The sequence below is a fragment of the Oncorhynchus gorbuscha genome, unplaced genomic scaffold, assembly GCF_021184085.1.
Source record: "Oncorhynchus gorbuscha isolate QuinsamMale2020 ecotype Even-year unplaced genomic scaffold, OgorEven_v1.0 Un_scaffold_3410, whole genome shotgun sequence".
Lineage (NCBI taxonomy): Eukaryota > Metazoa > Chordata > Actinopteri > Salmoniformes > Salmonidae > Oncorhynchus > Oncorhynchus gorbuscha.
Window position 1 is genome coordinate 29,552 of NW_025747654.1, and position 20,104 is coordinate 49,655.

The window sequence follows — 20,104 nt, forward strand, 5'->3', positions numbered from 1 at the left end:
TTTTTGAAAACAAAAAGGTTTGATGCTTTTCTTACATGTACCCTATACACAGTCCCATGTCCTTAAAACACACAGACACCTAATCAGACAGATTTTGTAGTAGAAACAACCAAGTCTGCATTATATATAACATCCTTCTCCATAGTGTTTCCAAACACTAAGGCCTTGGGTTCATTGTATTCCTAAGTGCCATGCAGTCTAGTGCGTTTAGTGGGCTCATGACTTGCTCTATTTGTCATTTACAAATAATGTTACACAACGGCTCATCTGACTCATATTTGCTCCCCCATTATGCTGGACCACAGTTGCCACACATTGTTCACAGCTCTAGTCATCACTGAGCCACAGGGATGCAGCAACATACAGCAAGATCCTCCTCTTAATGCAGAAGGTACAGGGAGGTTAGACCGTGAGAGACGACAGTGGGTGTATTAGCAGCACACACCATTTAGGTCTGAAAGTGATACCTCCCTGAGCAACTTGTCTTCTTATGGACCCACTGTACCTACAGCAGCCCAGCACATCACTCGGACTGAATTAAAGAGCAAGAGCATTTTTGTTCCTGAGCCGTCCTCCAAATCTACTTTTTCAGACACACGGCCCTAGAGTGTGATTTTAGCGGCAATAACAGAGGCAATATCACATCTCAGTCACTAAATAGATCAACCGGAACACACAGGAGACAAATAGAGCCTGGGTTTTTACATTAGACAAAGCACGCAGCTTAACAAATATTGGATGGAGTACCACTTGGGTGCATTGGAGACAATGGCTTGGCTTGGATTGCACTGTTGTGAGCATAAAGCTTGGCTAGCGCTGCACTAATGCTAGCGCAGGTGTCCCTCAATGAGCTGATTTAATTATTTGCGACAGGTTTTCGTTGTGGGATGGGAGGCAGGAGGCAGAGGGAAGGTGGAGGAGGGGAAGCAGAGGAGGGGAGAAGGGAGGGTGAGGAGGGGAAATGGGAGGGTGAGGAGGAGGATGAGGGGAGGATGAGCGGATGTGGAGAGGAAAATGGGAGGGAGAATCAGGAGAGGTGAAGGAGGGAGAATGGGGGCAGAGAGCAGGCAGGGGGAGGATGAGGGGAGAAAGAGGATGAGGGAAGTGGAAGAGAAGAAGAGGATGAGGAGGAGGATGAGGGGAGGTGGAGGAGAAGAGGAGGATGAGGGGAAGTGGAGGAGAAGAGGAGGATGAGGGGAGGTGGAGAAGAAGAGGATGAGGAGAAGGGGAGGATGAGGAGGGAGTAGGGAGGGATCTGTTGCATAATAAAGCATGGCAATAAAATACAGAAAAACATGAAACATCTGCTGCTGCTGCTGCTGGGCAATTACATGTATTGGTGCCCATTTACAACAGACAGTGGCTAACTGCTGGGTCCACATTAGGCTCAATGAGATGCTAGAAGGTTGGGACTGGGGATGGTGAGACCCCACAGGGAGACAGTGATTTGACAGGCCTAGAGAGAGATGGCAGGTAGGGGGGATTATGTAGGACCACTAAACATTTCAGAATACTTGTGCAGATCCCAAAAAGGATGAATCATTTCAGTTCCTTTAATATATTTTTCTGAGCATTAACAATCTTCTTTGAAGTCCATGATAATGCAAGTCAAACGTCAATTTGATCATCAATTTGTTTGTAAGACACCAAAAATATCACTAAGAAAATGTGAATATGTTGAATAGAACAAGAGCTCCAGCATATTTCATTGAACGACCTTATAATAATGCATATAATACATCAACATAAATAAATAATTCCCCCTAAGACCTCTAAGGGAGTGGAATCATGGCCATTGTCACCATTGTACAGCACCCCTGTAGCAATTAGGGTTAAGTGCCTTGCTCAAGGGCACAGTGACAGATGATTTATTTCACTTTGTCGGCTCCGGTATTCGAACCAGCAATCTTTCAGTTACTGACCCAATGCCTTAACCATGAGGCTACCTGCTACGCTGGATCCATCTGTGAATATCAAGTGGCTTGTTGTTCAAGTGGATGTGTGATCATACCAGATGTTCCCACTAATTACAAACAAAAGAGGACTTCCTTGAACATGGAGAAAGGGGCACTGAAAGAGCACTTAGGGGAACAGCTGAATGGGGGTTTATTTCTGCTGCTGTCTGTAGTAATGGACCCTCAACACAATGCACTTGGTTCCAACAACACTGAAATTCTCAAATAGTCATCTAATTGCATGAAACTGAGGCCAAGATCTTTCCCATGTGAACACGTGTTGTAGCTCGGTCCATATTGTCCTCATAAAGCTGTGTGGGCACCAGTATGGTGAAACACCATGAAACTGAGGACAAGATCTTTCCCATGTGAACACGTGTTGTAGCTCGGTCCATATTGTCCTCATAAAGCTGTGTGGGCACCAGTATGGTGAAACACCATGAAACTGAGGACAAGATCTTTCCCATGTGAACACATGTTGTAGCTCGGTCCATATTGTCCTCATAAAGCTGTGTCGGCACCAGTATGGTGAAACACCATGAAACTGAGGACAAGATCTTTCCCATGTGAACACGTGTTGTAGCTCGGTCCATATTGTCCTCATAAAGCTGTGTCGGCACCAGTATGGTGAAACACCATGAAACTGAGGACAAGATCTTTCCCATGTGAACACGTGTTGTAGCTCGGTCCATATTGTCCTCATAAAGCTGTGTGGGCACCAGTATGGAGAAACACCATGAAACTGAGGACTGTAAGTCGCTTTGGATAAAAGCGTCTGCTAAATGGCATATATTATTATTATTATTATTAAGATCTTTCCCATGTGAACACGTGTTGTAGCTCGGTCCATATTGTCCTCATAAAGCTGTGTGGGCACCAGTATGGTGAAACACCATGAAACAACAGTTGTCAAGTACATGTCTTCAAACACGGTTCATTATCATGAGGATTTCTGGTGATTTGTGCTCCAAACATGATGTTATTATTTTGTCTGTAGTGAACTCCAACCAACACTACATAGACAGATAAATAAAAGACATGAAAGCAAGCAGGTCATATCAATTGTTTTATTGATAAAAGCCTTTTTGCAAATTGGTGCTCTTGAAATTCTGGAACACAAAACCCTTGTTTTTAAACCAGTGTTCTGACCACTTCATGGCCTGAACAACATTTTTGTCCCTTATATATATATATATATTCTAGTTTATTAAAAAAGAGTTAACATGGCTAAATGCATTGCATACATACCATTTACAATGTACAAGTAGTATAATAATAATTCCCTTTGTGGTTGAAATGCAGTAAAAGCATCATTTAAATCAACAGACACACATGGACTTCATATTTTCTGCTGTTAATCAATACATTCAAAGGCTTTTCAAGTTACACACAATGTCAGCAAGGACCAATCTCTACTTTTGTCAGAAGTTAATGATAAATACTAGGCGTTTCTTCTTTATTTCAACACATATACTGCATCTATCCAAGATGTAATGAGAGCTCATCTTCTCTGCAGTTCAAGTTAAAACTCGAGGAGGAGGATAACCTCAGAACACAAAGCAGTTGTCTGCTCATACCAGGGAGGAACCAGACAGATCAGTCAGTCCAACAACAATGGAACTATGTAAAGTATGAGGCACTAGGACGTATTCCCTCCAGCTCTCCATTCCACAACTTCATTTACAGTACAGAGGCTTTAGTTTAAAGCTAACAGTTCAGTCACCAAAGCTTGTTACCAGAAAGATGAAAGTCAGAAGAAAAATCTAACTTGTATAATGTTTCTCTCATAAAAGTCAACCGCGTCCATTCCAGAGAACTCTTCTACACACCTTTTGTAATGGGAGACAGCAGTTAGTGGGCCCTGGTTGAAATGTCCTGTATATCTGATTATCACCTTAACCAAATGACTCAAGCCTTTCTTAGACTATATAGGCCTATAGGTAAATCTTTCAACAACTTTATACACACACACATGCTCACATACTCGCACTGCACACAAATGTCTATAAATCATGTTGGTCTGTTACAATGTATCCAAGTTCAAACCACAGCCTATTCATTCACGGCAAACATCCATGCATCCCTCTTGGCTTCAAGTGTGGCTCCTTCCCACTCTTTATTTGGATCAACTTTGAGGTGAATAACATGTGTTGTTGCCCAGTATTGTGCTAGCTAGTAGTATGAATACTGTACCTCCAACATTTCGTTTCCTCAATAAAGGTCTTCGTTATGTGCATATTGTCATGATGTCACTGAACACCCTTAAATACCAGTTAAGGTGTGATCGTTGGTACTGCTTGCCACTCATTAGCTAATTAACAGGAAGAGACAGTGCTTTATCTCTACATGTATACGTTTGGACCTGGGAATAAAATAAATAGATGTTTAATATGAGTTTACCTGGGCTTGGAAGCGCTCCGTTTCCTAAACAGATAACAGGTGCTACAGTACATCTTCAGCCTACCGATCTGCAGGGCCAATCAACAACTAAACAATAACACATCAAGGTACTATTTACTGAGGCTTGTAAGCAGAGAGAAAAGAGGACAGAGGAGAGAGAGGAAAGGAGATGGAGACAGAATAGAGCGAGAGGACAGAATAGAGAAAGAGGACAGGAGAGGAGAGAGAGACAGAATAGTGAAACAGAATAGAGAAAGAGGACAGGAGAGGAGAGAGAGAATAGAGAAAGAGGACAGGAGAGAGAGAGAGAATAGAGAAAGAGGACAGGAGAGGAGAGAGACAGAATAGAGGAGAGGACAGGAGAGGGAGACAGAATAGAGAAAGGGGACAGGAGAGGAGAGAGAGACAGAATAGAGAAAGAAAGACAAAATAATTAGCATTGATACAAAATGCACTGTAAAAAGAAAGGGCATCTCTTTCAGGCACAGAGTTGATTTGTCACAGACCGGGGACTCATACAGCAGCTATATATACATCCAACTCATCTGACAGGTGACAGACAGAAGAGAAAAGTCAACATTCATTCACCCATCATTGAGACTAGTCTGTCTGGGGAGCTTGGAGGAAGAAGCCAGGAGCATGTCTGTGGGGCTTTGGGGCCCCGGGCCCTTCATAGCCATGCCGGCCCCTACCATGGCCGGGTAGCTGCGGTTACGGCGGATGCCTGCGTTCAGAGCGGGGCCGAGGCCCCCTATGGGACTGGTCACCACAGAAGGGCAGAAGTGGGAAGGGCGGTGGAGGCCGCTGAGGGGCCCCAGCATGGTGGGCCCCGTGGCCCCTGATAAAGAGGGGCTGGCCCCAGCCACGCTGAAGCGCTTCCAGCTTGTCCACCAGCTTCAGATTGTGGACGCTGACGTCAGTCTGACACTCGCTGTCTGCTGACTCACTGCTCTGGGCCTCTGCCCTCACCTCCTTCAGGATGGAGCTGGCCGGCTTCGATGCCAGGAAGTTGTCATAGGGCGGGGCGCTGGGACTGAGTTCGAAGGGGCCAACGGGGCTGCTGGGTTTGGCACATAGGGAGCGGTGGGTTGGGGAGTTGGGCGGCGTGGAGGGTAGGGTGTCAGGGGGCCGCGGCGGTAGAAGCGACGGTAGCCCCCCAGTGGGGATGGAGGTGCTACAGTCTGCCCGGTCCCAGCTCTGAGGGTTGTAGACTGCTGCAGAGATGCCTCGCTCCTGGAGGAGCCGCACCAGACCTCCACTAGTGCTCATGGTCTTGGTGGAGTCTCTCAGGTTGGTGAAGGACTCGGCTGCCAGGCTGAGGCGACGCGGGGTGCAAGGAGTTGAGCAGGGTGTAGATCTGACGCTGCTGCTGCTGGTCATGACGCAGGAGGCAGTAGGGCCCGACATAAGGCTGAAAGAGGGAGATGAGAGGGACACACACAGAACGTCACACACCGCTATACAGTCAGAAATACAGTCAGCTATACTGCTATACAGTCAGCCATACAGCCATACTGATATACAGTCAGCCATACAGTTATACAGTCTTCCATACAGTCAGCCATACTGCTATATAGTCAGCAATAGTCAGCTATACAGTCAGCTATACAGTCAGCCATACTGCTATACAGTCAGCCATACTGCTATACAGTCAGCAATAGTCAGCTATACAGTAAGCTATACAGTCAGCCATACTGCTATACAGTCAGCCATACTGCTATACAGTCAGCCATACTGCTATACAGTCAGCCACACCGCTATACAGTCAGCCACACCGCTATACAGTCAGCCACACCGCTATACAGTCAGCCACACCGCTATACAGTCAGCCACACCGCTATACAGTCAGCCACACCGCTATACAGTCAGCCACACCGCTATACAGTCAGCCACACCGCTATACAGTCAGCCACACCGCTATACAGTCAGCCATACCGCTATACAGTCAGCCATACCGCTATACAGTCAGCCATACAGTCAGCCATACTGCTATACAGTCAGCCATAGTACTATACAGTCAGCCACACAGCTATACAGTCAGCCACACAGCTATACAGTCAGCCACACAGCTATACAGTCAGCCACACAGCTATACAGTCAGCCACACAGCTATACAGTCAGCCACACAGCCATACTGATATACAGTCAGCCATACAGTTATACAGTCTTCCATACAGTCAGCCATACTGTTATATAGTCAGCAATAGTCAGCTATACAGTCAGCTATACAGTCAGCCATACTGCTATACAGTCAGCCATACTGCTATACAGTCAGCAATAGTCAGCTATACAGTAAGCTATACAGTCAGCTATACTGCTATACAGTCAGCCATACTGCTATACAGTCAGCAATAGTCAGCTATACAGTAAGCTATACAGTCAGCCATACTGCTATACAGTCAGCCATACTGCTATACAGTCAGCAATAGTCAGCTATACAGTAAGCTATACAGTCAGCCACACCGCTATACAGTCAGCCACACCGCTATACAGTCAGCCACACCGCTATACAGTCAGCCACACCGCTATACAGTCAGCCACACCGCTATACAGTCAGCCACACCGCTATACAGTCAGCCACACCGCTATACAGTCAGCCATACAGTCAGCCATACTGCTATACAGTCAGCCATAGTACTATACAGTCAGCCACACAGCTATACAGTCAGCCACACAGCTATACAGTCAGCCACACAGCTATACAGTCAGCCACACAGCTATACAGTCAGCCACACAGCTATACAGTCAGCCACACAGCTATACAGTCAGCCACACTGCTATACAGTCAGCCACACTGCTATACAGTCAGCCACACTGCTATACAGTCAGCCACACTGCTATACAGTCAGCCACACTGCTATACAGTCAGCCACACTGCTATACAGTCAGCCACACAGCTATACAGTCAGCCACACTGCTATACAGTCAGCCATACTGCTATACAGTCAGCCATACTGCTATACAGTCAGCAATACTGCTATACAGTCAGCAATACTGCTATACAGTCAGCAATACAGTCAGCCACACCGCTATACAGTCAGCCACACCACTATACAGTCAGCCACACCGCTATATAGTCAGCCATACCGCTATACAGTCAGCCATACCGCTATACAGTCAGCCATACCGCTATACAGTCAGCAATACTGCTATACAGTCAGCCACAGTCAGCCACACCGCTATACAGTCAGCCACAGCTATACAGTCAGCCACACCGCTATACAGTCAGCCACACCGCTATACAGTCAGCCACACCGCTATACAGTCAGCCACACCGCTATACAGTCAGCCACACCGCTATACAGTCAGCCACACAGTCAGCTATCCTGTTATACAGTCACAAATACAGTCAGCTATACTGCTATACAGTTAGCAATACAGTCAGCTATACTGCCATACAGTTTGCAATACAGTCAGCTATACTGCCATACAGTTTGCAATACAGTCAGCCATACTGCTATACAGTTAGCAATACAGTCAGCTATACTGCCATACAGTTAGCAATACAGTCAGCTATACTGCCATACAGTTAGCAATACAGTCAGCCATACTGCCATACAGTCAGCCATACAGTCAGCCACACAGCTATACAGTCAGCCACACAGCTATACAGTCAGCCACACAGCTATACAGTCAGCTATACAGTCAGCCACACAGCTATACAGTCAGCCACACAGCTATACAGTCAGCCACACAGCTATACAGTCAGCCACACAGTCAGCCACACAGTCAGCCACACAGCTATACAGTCAGCCACACAGCTATACAGTCAGCCACACAGCTATACAGTCAGCCACACAGCTATACAGTCAGCCACAGTCAGCTATCCTGTTATACAGTCAGCAATACAGTCAGCTATACAGTTAGCAATACAGTCAGCTATACTGCCATACAGTCAGCCATACAGTCAGCAATATAGTCAGCTATACTGCTAGCCATTGCGCTATACAGTCAGCCATTGCGCTATACAGTCAGCCATACTGCTATACAGTCAGCCATAGAGCTATACAGTCAGCCATAGAGCTATACAGTCAGCCATAGCGCTATACAGTCAGCCATAGCGCTATACAGTCAGCCACAGTCAGCCATACTGCTATACAGTCAGCCACAGTCAGCCATAGCGCTATACAGTCAGTCAGACTGCTATACAGTCAGCCATAGCGCTATACAGTCAGCCATAGCGCTATACAGTCAGCCATACAGTCAGCCATAGCGCTATACAGTCAGCCATACTGCTATAGTCAGCCACAGTCAGCCACAATGCTATACAGTCAGCCACACTGCTATACAGTCAGCCACACTGCTATACAGTCAGCCACACTGCTATACAGTCAGCCACAGTCAGCTATACAGTCAGCCACAGTCAGCTATACTGTGTATACAGTCAGCTATACTGTGTATACAGTCAGCTATACTGTGTATACAGTCAGCTTTACAGTCAGCTATACTGCTATACATTCTGCCACACAGTCAGCTATACAACCAGCTATACAGTCAGCTATGCTGCCATACACAGCCATACAGTCAGCCACACCGCTATACAGTCAGCCACACCGCTATACAGTCAGCCACACAGTCAGCTATCCTGTTATACAGTCACAAATACAGTCAGCTATACTGCCATACGGTTAGCAATACAGTCAGCTATACTGCTCTACAGTTAGCAATACAGTCAGCCACACAGCTATAGTCAGCCACACAGCTATAGTCAGCCACATACAGCTATACAGTCAGCCAGTCAGCTATACTGCTATACAGTTAGCAATACAGTCAGCTATACTGCCATACAGTTAGCAATACAGTCAGCTATACTGCCATACAGTTAGCAATACAGTCAGCTATACTGCCATACAGTTAGCAATACAGTCAGCTATCCTGTTATACAGTCAGCCATACCACTATACAGTCAGCCATACCGCTATACAGTCAGCAATACTGCTATACAGTCAGCAATACTGCTATACAGTCAGCAATACAGTCAGCCACACCGCTATACAGTCAGCCACACCGCTATACAGTCAGCCACACCGCTATACAGTCAGCCACACCGCTATACAGTCAGCCACACCGCTATACAGTCAGCCACACAGTCAGCTATCCTGGTATACAGTCACAAATACAGTCAGCTATACTGCTATACAGTTAGCAATACAGTCAGCTATACTGCCATACAGTTTGCAATACAGTCAGCCATACTGCTATACAGTTAGCAATACAGTCAGCTATACTGCCATACAGTTAGCAATACAGTCAGCTATACTGCCATACAGTTAGCAATACAGTCAGCCATACTGCCATACAGTCAGCCATACAGTCAGCCATACTGCCATACAGTCAGCCATACAGTCAGCCACACAGCTATACAGTCAGCCACACAGCTATACAGTCAGCCACACAGCTATACAGTCAGCCACACAGCTATACAGTCAGCCACACAGCTATACAGTCAGCCACACAGCTATACAGTCAGCCACACAGCTATACAGTCAGCCACAGTCAGCTATCCTGTTATACAGTCAGCAATACAGTTAGCAATACAGTCAGCTATACTGCCATACAGTCAGCCATACAGTCAGCAATATAGTCAGCTATATAGTCTGCTAGCCATTGCTATACAGTCAGCCATTGCGCTATACAGTCAGCCATTGCGCTATACAGTCAGCCATAGCGCTATACAGTCAGCCATAGAGCTATACAGTCAGCCATAGCGCTATACAGTCAGCCATAGGGCTATACAGTCAGCCATAGCGCTATACAGTCAGCCACAGTCAGCCATACTGCTATACAGTCAGCCACAGTCAGCCATAGCGCTATACAGTCAGTCAGACTGCTATACAGTCAGCCATACTGCTATACAGTCAGCCATAGCCATACAGTCAGCCATACAGTCAGCCATAGCGCTATACAGTCAGCCATACTGCTATAGTCAGCCACATACTGCTATAGTCAGCCACAGTCAGCCACACTGCTATACAGTCAGCCACACTGCTATACAGTCAGCCATACTGTGTATACAGTCAGCTATACTGTGTATACAGTCAGCTATACTGTGTATACAGTCAGCTATACTGTGTATACAGTCAGCTATACTGTGTATACAGTCAGCTATACTGTTATACAGTCAGCTTTACAGTCAGCTATACTGCTATACATTCTGCCACACAGTCAAAAAAAAAAAAAAAAAAAATGCCATTTAGCAGACGCTTTTATCCAAAGCGACTTACAGTCATGTGTGCATACATTCTACGTATGGGTGGTCCCGGGGATCGAACCCACTACCCTGGCGTTACAAGCACCATGCTCTACCAACTGAGCTATACAACCAGCTATACAGTCAGCTATGCTGCCATACAGTCAGCCATACCGCTATACAGTCAGCCACACCGCTATACAGTCAGCCACACAGTCAGCTATCCTGTTATACAGTCACAAATACAGCCAGCTATACTGCCATACGGTTAGCAATACAGTCAGCTATACTGCTCTACAGTTAGCAATACAGTCAGCCACACAGCTATAGTCAGCCACACAGCTATACAGTCAGCCAGTCAGCTATCCTGTTATACAGTCAGCTATACTGCTATACAGTTAGTAATACAGTCAGCTATACTGCCATACAGTTAGCAATACAGTCAGCTATACTGCCATACAGTTAGCAATACAGTCAGCTATACTGCCATACAGTTAGCAATACAGTCAGCTATACTGCCATACAGTTAGCAATACAGTCAGCTATCCTGTTATACAGTCAGCAATACAGTCAGCTATACTGCCACCACAGTTAGCAATACAGTCAGCTATACCGCCATACAGTCAGCCATACCACTATACAGTCAGCCACACAGCTATACAGTCAGCCACACAGCTATACAGTCAGCCACACAGCTATACAGTCAGCCACACAACTATACAGTCAGCCACACAGCTATACAGTCAGCCACAGTCAGCTATCATGTTATACAGTCAGCAATACAGTCAGCTATACTGTGATACACTCAGCCATACTGCTATACAGTCAGCCACACCGCTATACAGTCAGCCAGTCAGCGTACTGTTATACAGTCAGCTATACTGTTATACAGTCAGCCACACCGCTATACAGTCAGCTGTCCTGTTACAGTCAGCCATACTGCTATACAGTCAGCCACACCGCTATACAGTCAGCTATCCTGTTATACAGTCAGCAATACAGTCAGCTATACAGTCAGCAATACAGTCAGCCATACTGCCATACAGTCAGCAATATAGTCAGCTATACTGCTAGCCATACTGCTATACAGTCAGCCATACTGCTATACAGGCAGCCATACTGCTATACAGTCAGCCATAGCGCTATACAGTCAGCCATACAGCTATACAGTCAGCCACAGTCAGCCATACTGCTATACTGTCAGCCATAGCGTTATACAGTCAGCCACACTGCTATACAGTCAGCCAGTCAGCGTACTGTTACAGTCAGCTATACTGTTACAGTCAGCTATACTGTTACAGTCAGCTATACTGTTACAGTCAGCTATACTGTTATAGTCAGCTATACAGTCAGCTTTACAGTCAGCTATACATTCTGCCACACAGTCAGCTATACATTCTGCCACACAGTCAGCTATACAGTCAGCTATACAGTCAGCTATACTGTTATACAGTCAGCTATACTGTTATACAGTCAGCTATACTGTTATACAGTCTATACTGCTGTTATATACTGTTATACAGTCAGCTTTACAGTCAGCTATACTGTTATACATTCTGCCACACAGTCAGCTATACAACCAGCTATACAGTCAGCTATACAGTCAGCTATGCTGCCATACAGTCAACCATACAGTCAGCCATACCGCTATACAGTCAGCCACACCGCTATACAGTCAGCCACACCGCTATACAGTCAGCCACACAGTCAGCTATCCTGTTATACAGTCACAAATACAGTCAGCTATACTGCCATACGGTTAGCAATACAGTCAGCTATACTGCTATACAGTTAGCAATACAGTCAGCCACACAGCTATAGTCAGCCACACAGCAATACAGTCAGCCAGTCAGCTATCCTGTTATACAGTCAGCTATACTGCCGTACAGTTAGCAATACAGTCAGCAATACAGTCAGCTATCCTGTTATACAGTCAGCAATACAGTCAGCTATACTGCCATACAGTTAGCAATACAGTCAGCTATACCGCCATACAGTCAGCCACACAGCTATACAGTCAGCCACACAGCTATACAGTCAGCCACACAGCTATACAGTCAGCCACACAGCTATACAGTCAGCCACACAGCTATACAGTCAGCCACACAGCTATACAGTCAGCCACACAGCTATACAGTCAGCCACACAGCTATACAGTCAGCCACACAGCTATACACTCAGCCAGCTATCCTGTTATACAGTCAGCAATACAGTCAGCTATACTGTCAGCCACTCAACCATACTGTTATACAGTCAGCTACACTGTTATACAGTCAGCCAGTAGCGTACTGTTATACAGTCAGCTATACTGTTATACAGTCAGCTATACTGTTATACAGTCAGCTATACTGTTACAGTCAGCTATACTGTTATACAGTCAGCCACACCGCTATACAGTCAGCTATCCTGTTATACAGTCAGCAATACAGTCAGCTATACAGTCAGCAACACAGTCAGCCATACTGCCATACAGTCAGCAATATAGTCAGCTATACTGCTAGCCATAGCTCTACACAGTCAGCCATACTGCTATACAGTCAGCCATACTGCTATACAGTCAGCCATACAGTCAGCCATACTGCTATACAGTCAGCCATAGCGCTATACAGTCAGCCATAGCGCTATACAGTCAGCCATAGCGCTATACAGTCAGCCATAGCGCTATACAGTCAGCCATAGCGCTATACAGTCAGCCATACTGCTATACAGTCAGCCATACAGCTATACAGTCAGCCACAGTCAGCCATACTGCTATACTGTCAGCCATAGCGCTATACAGTCAGCCACACTGTTATACAGTCAGCCAGTCAGCGTACTGTTATACAGTCAGCTATACTGTTATACAGTCAGCTATACTGTTACAGTCAGCTATACTGTTACAGTCAACTATACTGCTATACATTCTGCCACACAGTCAGCTATACAGTCAGCTATACAGTCAGCTATACTGTTATACAGTCAGCTATACTGTTATACAGTCAGCTATACTGTTATACAGTCAGCTAAACTGTTATACAGTCAGCTTTACAGTCAGCTATACTGCTATACATTCTGCCACACAGTCAGCTATACAGCTATACAGTCAGCTATACAGCCAGCTATACAGCCAGCTATACAGCCAGCTATACAGTCAGCTATACAGCCAGCTATACAGCCAGCTATACAGTCAGCTATACAGTCAGCTATACAGTCAGCTATACAGTTATACAGTCAGCTATACTGTTATACAGTCAGCTATACTGTTATACAGTCAGCTATACAGTTATACAGTCAGCTAAACTGTTATACAGTCAGCTAAACTGTTATACAGTCAGCTTTACAGTCAGCTATACTGCTATACATTCTGCCACACAGTCAGCTATACAGCTATACAGTCAGCTGTACAGTCAGCTATACAGTCAGCTGTACAGTCAGCTATACAGTCAGCCATGCTGCCATACAGTCAGCTATGCTCCTCAGCTTTGACAGACACAGCCAGAGCCTAGACCACACAATAGATCCTTCTAGAGCCTAGACCACACAATAGATCATTCTAGAGCCTAGACCACACAATAGATCCTTCTAGAGCCTAGACCACACAATAGCTATTCAATAGGTTGATTTTAGTCTGACCATCATTGATCATCAATGTTAGTTTCCTTTTTTAGCACACAAACTGATGCAGACTAGTACAATAAAATGGAGCTTCCTGGTACAATGTAAATGAACTAACCAATCACTGCCCATATCAATATCAGATCAAATAGAAAACAATATTAACACCTCACTGACTATTTGATTCAGAAACCAACAGACAAATCAATGGGACACTTTGACAAGGTTATCTGGATGTTACCCCAAACACATGCTATTTCAACCCCAGATAACGTTTCCTGGAAAACCCCCAAAGGAAATCAGAGACACAGTGCTAACACACCGGTAATTATACAAACCAGTGTTATGAACACTGTTCCAAACATAGTTCTGGAAGCAATGAACACCCACAAGCTTTTAGCATCAATCATCAGACCACAATCAAGTTGTATGAATCAAGGCCAGGGCCCAATCATTATATTATGGAAGACATTTTCATCTGATCGTCATTGATTAGAGTCTCAGCCCGTTGGGGCAGAGCTGTTCTAGATTTGTTTGATTGACAGTTGGCAGGAGGGGGGTTAGAGGGTTTAGAGACCAAAGGAAGCAGAATAGTTAGAAGGGGACAGCGAGGCAGGCTTTGTTATTCCCCGGAACAACCCCAACACTACAGAGTCAGACCCCAAATCCCCTACAATGAGGCCACGCTACTAGTCATGTGACATGCGACAGGTCTCACCCACAGGGCGGGAGGGGGCGTGGCTCAGTGGGCCTGCTGCTCTAAATCAGCCTTCAGAACAACATGATAGAGAGCGGCTTCCTCTTCCTCATCACATGACCTGGAAGGGATGGGGGCAATTCAATACAATTCAATCATCTTTATTCAGGAGGGGCAATTATAGCTGTCAGACAGTGGGCATGTGTTAAACACACCATGGCTCAGCCAGGGCAAAGGAAAACGTACTTGTGAATGAAATCAAGACTAACTTAGATTAATAATATGAATTACTGTAAAATCTAAGTCACTATTTCCTTCAGCAATATGGGTTTATTATGATCCTCTCTGTATTATCATTCTCAGCCCAATGCTGAAAGCCAAGGAGTTTCCACTGTCTGCAGTGGTAGCGGTTGACAGACACTGCCACCTAGTGGCTACAGGGTACACTGCAGTGTCAGCATGCATCTCCAATGGCACTCTTTTCCCTATATGCTGTATAATATAATAATAATATATGCCATTTAGCAGACGCTTTTATCCAAAGCGACTTACAGTCATGTGTGCATACATTCTACGTATGGGTGGTCCCGGGGGATCGAACCCACTACCCTGGCGTTACAAGCGCCATGCTCTACCAACTGAGCTACAGAAGGACCACGTGAGTTGCACTGCTTTGGTCCAGGTCCCACAGTGGATAGGGAAGCCATTTGGGACTCCACCAGTGTGGGGTAAGAGGGTTGTCTAACCTGGGGGTGACTCTGGTCAGCCTCGTCTGAGGGGTGCATGATCCGACAGGTGGTGAAGGTATAGGTGGAGCTGGTGTTGGACATGCATTTACCAGGGAAGTGGTCTGTAGACAGGAAGAGAGAAGAGAGGGAGAGAGAGAGAGGGGAAGGGTAGAGGGTTAGTATTGGGCAGAGGAACCAATATTCTTTTAAACACAAAACTTAAAATCAGACACTCAAAGACAGAGTGGATGGTTTAAAGCTGCATCAAATTGCAAAGATGAACCGCTGTATTTTTGCCTGAAGAAGCCGTTTTAAACCACTGAAAACAATTAGATCTCAATGATCTCAGCAGATTCCTAATATCCCAGGCATGAATTAGTGTTCCACTCTAACATAGGGATTCTCCATAGGGAACACAATGCAGGTTGAACTAAAAGCACTGGAGAGAGAAGTGGTGTGTTGACTGTTTGGAGCAGTGTGTGGACTGCAGTGTTGACTGTATGGACTCTGCAGTGTTGACTGCTTGGAGCCGTGTGTGGACTCTGCAGTGTTGACTGTTTGGACTCTGCAGTGTTGACTGTTTGGAGCCGTGTGTGGACTCTGCAGTGTTGACTGTTTGGAGTCGTGTGGGGACTCTGCAGTGTTGACTGGAGCCGTGTGTGGACTCTGCAGTGTTGACTGCTTGGACTCTGCAGTGTTGACTGTTTGGAGTCATGGTGGGGACTCTGCAGTGTTGACTGCTTGGAGCTGTGTGGGGACTGCAGTGTTGACTGTTTGGAGCTGTGTGGGGACTCTGCAGTGTTGACTGTTTGGAGCTGTGTGGGGACTCTGGTGTTGACTGTTTGGAGCTGTGGGGACTCTGCAGTGTTGACTGTTTGGAGCTGTGTGGGGACTCTGCAGTGTTGACTGTTTGGAGCTGTGTGGGGACTCTGCAGTGTTGACTGTTTGGAGCTGTGTGGGGACTCTGCAGTGTTGACTGTTTGGAGCTGTGTGGGGACTCTGCAGTGTTGACTGTTTGGAGCTGTGTGGGGACTCTGCAGTGTTGACTGCTTGAGCTGTGGGGACTCCTGCAGTGTTGACTGTTTGGAGCTGTGTGGGGGACTCTGCAGTGTTGACTGTTTGGAGCTGTGTGGGGACTCTGCAGTGTTGACTGTTTGAGCTGTGTGGGGACTCTGCAGCTTAATGTCAAAGGCAGGAGATGAGGTGAAATTCACACCACTCCATAATCATTCCTAGAAACAGGGTCATGGACTGAACATGTTTCCCAAATGGTCCCCTACTCACTATATAGTATACTACTTTTAACCAGAGCACTATGGGCCATGGTTGAAATAGGTCATTGTATAGGAATAGGGGGCCATTTGGGATGACAGTAGTGTCATGTGGACTGGACAGCTGTGAGAGCACGTTGTTAACAGATCACGTCATCTGATATCACGACAACCAAACCACAGAGACCTGGACACTGGCCATAGGTTGTACATATTCCATCTGGAGAGTGTGTGTGTGTGTATGTGTAATACGTATATACTACATCACTATGTAGGTTTACACTAACATAGGACATCTCTAATACTTGGCTTTTTGAGTGTTCTTCATGCCTTTGAGATGAAGAATGTTGTGATGGAAGACGAGAACAAAATCACAACAACATGATTTGACACCAGATGGGACACAAATGACTTGAGTGGACAGGAAGTGGTGATCAGAACTGGAGAATTCAAATGAATCTGAATTTGGAAGGAAGGATCTTGAGATTTTAGGAACCGTGCAAATATGAGGTGGAGATTAAACACAATACTGAAATAAATTCAACTCAATACACTCAAAAGGGGTATGACAGTAGCACACGTCTGGATGAGGTGGGTGTGTCTGGACGAGGTGGGTATGTCTGGACACGTCTGGATGAGGTGGGTGTGTCTGGACGAGGTGGGTATGTCTGGACACGTCTGGATGAGGTGGGTGTGTCTGGACGAGGTGGGTATGTCTGGACACATCTGGATGAGGTGGGTGTGTCTGGAGATGTGTGCATGAGCGTGGAGGGATCGGGGACCGACGGGCAGGCGAGGAGGGGATGGCTATGGCCAATGAATGCCCCAATATCCTGAGGTAGAAGGGAGGGCTAGGGACGTCCGGTGCCTGTGTGACCCATTTAGCAGGCTCCCTCACCGGGCACCCCGTCAGCGGCTGCAGCCTGATCCTGGTTCTCCTGGTTCTTGCTGTCTGGAGGTGCAGGGGGACGACAGTGATGTGCTGCCTGGGCCTGTCTCGCCCTCTTCCCTGGCTTCTCCCTCTGGAAGGTTGTTGTTGATGAATCTGCCACTGCAGGAGGAGGAGCAGGAGGAGGAGCGGGTACGGAGGCCCTGCCGGCTGAGGATGGAGATGCCACTACAGTCGGGGGTAGAGCCTGAGACAGACAGGTGGTCAGACCTCCACTACCTCAAAGTCCTCCTCCTCAAAGTCAGTGAACAGGTACATGTGCTCCAGGTCTAGTTCCAGAGGACGGAAGCCCTTAGTGACCACACCAGGCCGCGTGTCCAGGATCCCACCCAGGTTGGGCTGGGCCAGCTGCTGCCACTGGCAGGGTGGTCGAGCCTGGAAGGGAGAATATCAAACGTTAGACACGCATATATTATTAAAGTGTAATGATAATGTAATAAATATGAGCATATATTATTATAGTGTAACGATAATGTAATAACTATGAGTATATATTATTTATATATTATTATAGTGTAATGGCAATGCAATTAATCTCAGTGTAATGATAATGTAATAAATTATAGTTACAATGATAATGTAATTAATCTGTGTATTATTATAGCGTAATAATGTAATAAATGGTAGTGTAACGATATTGTAATAACAGTGTAATAATGTAATGAACTCACAAGTGTTGATTCATTGTGCATGTTAATAGTGTTGTCACCAGGTGGCACTAGAGACCCAGATTAGATACTCTACTAGATGTTTCCTACTACTGTATAACCTGACAGTGACTACGTCCCAAGAACTTATTTTATTTGGTTAATTGTGTGCTTCATACCTGATGTATAAGTGCATCTATCGAAGTCAACACAGAATCCAACTTGTATTTCAAACAGTTGCATTCAGGTTCTTTCAGGAGATATAACACAAATGTAGCAAATCTCTCGACAGCTTTTTGAAGATGCCTGATATGTTTGGAGATGATTTGACATGGACATTAGAGTAACAGGCTGTATGGCTGTTTAATGTAATCTCTCCTTGATAAAACATAGGATGAGAGGCACAGGGCCTCAACGATGCCGTGGAAAAGACCAGCAACAGGTCTGGATTTGCTGTGCATGATGATAACTAAACCAGGTTAAACTAATGTGTTTGGCAGGGCTAGAGGTGGGCCGGTCTAACTAAGTAAAGGCTCAGACACACCAATAACAGTTTCTGAACTTGGCATATTTATTATGTAGAATCACTTAAAGAGTTTTGCAGGCAGATGTCGACAGCGGGTGGTCCCTAAACACAGCGTGCTGAACGATCAGCAGACGTGGGACTAGATCCACATTCGGTGTGATGTGTGTGAGCCTCAACTAACTGTAGATGTGGAACCAGCAGCGGGGGCTGGGTGAGTCAGAAGTAGAAGGAGTACTGTGTCAACCAGCAGCAGGGTGAAAGGTGGTGGGGAGGAGTCACCTTCCAGTGGCTTGACGATCTCTGCAGCTTCTCCGGCAGGTAGGAGGCGGGAGCTGAATGAGTACCCAGACCAGATGGAAGGGGTGGGTTCCTCCCCAGGGACATGATGCTCTCTGTGGGGGTCATACTGCCGTTGTACACCTCTCCTTCTCCACCAGCCCCTGGAGCTTTCCGATCCCTCTCCCTCCTCGAAGAACCGCCGCTCAGGTAGTTGTCCCGTCGCAGGGAGAGACGTCGCAGGGCTGCTTCCAGATCCTGAGAGCCCGGTGTTCCAGGGGTCCCTGGTTTCTTGTTGGAGTCATCCATACTGGGGGGGATAGAGCAGAAGACAACATGAGTCATGGCCATCAACCTGCATTTGCTGAGGACAGGAGAAACTGTGTACATTGTATTTATTTATTCAATCTAATCCTATTCAACGCTACAAGTCTATCAAGAGGTCCTATAACTGGTTCGCTGTACTCAATGAGACATACATAACAACGTACATAACAACGTGAATAGCAACAAGACTGGCTGATGACATCAACAAAAAAGTCAACAGTTATTTGCGGCTGTCAAACTTAATAACAAAAATCACCAATGGTCATTTGACATCAACACAAAACGTTTTGACTTTCCTAGCATTATGTGCAGGGCCCACAACATAATCAGTTGTTACAGGAGAAACTGTTTGGTTGTATTGTACCATGGTTGCTATGGGAACTAGTAAAGACAAACTTCTTCCTTTTTCTCTTGGTTTACACAGCAAAGCCATGGATATTGCTGTCAGTGGTGTTGTTGTAGAGTCAGCAAAGTGCTTAGTAACCCTAACCCTGATCTATTCAAATTACAATGATAGCAGATATGCATTCAGGAAACCATGGGA

At 45.9% G+C, this 20,104-nt stretch overlaps 1 pseudogene; it reads right to left on the reverse strand.

Annotated features, from left to right (window-relative positions):
• Positions 1-4,664: 4,664 nt before the first annotated feature.
• On the reverse strand, positions 4,665-17,796 carry LOC124027638 (annotated as a pseudogene).
• Between the last annotated feature and the right edge of the window lie 2,308 nt (positions 17,797-20,104).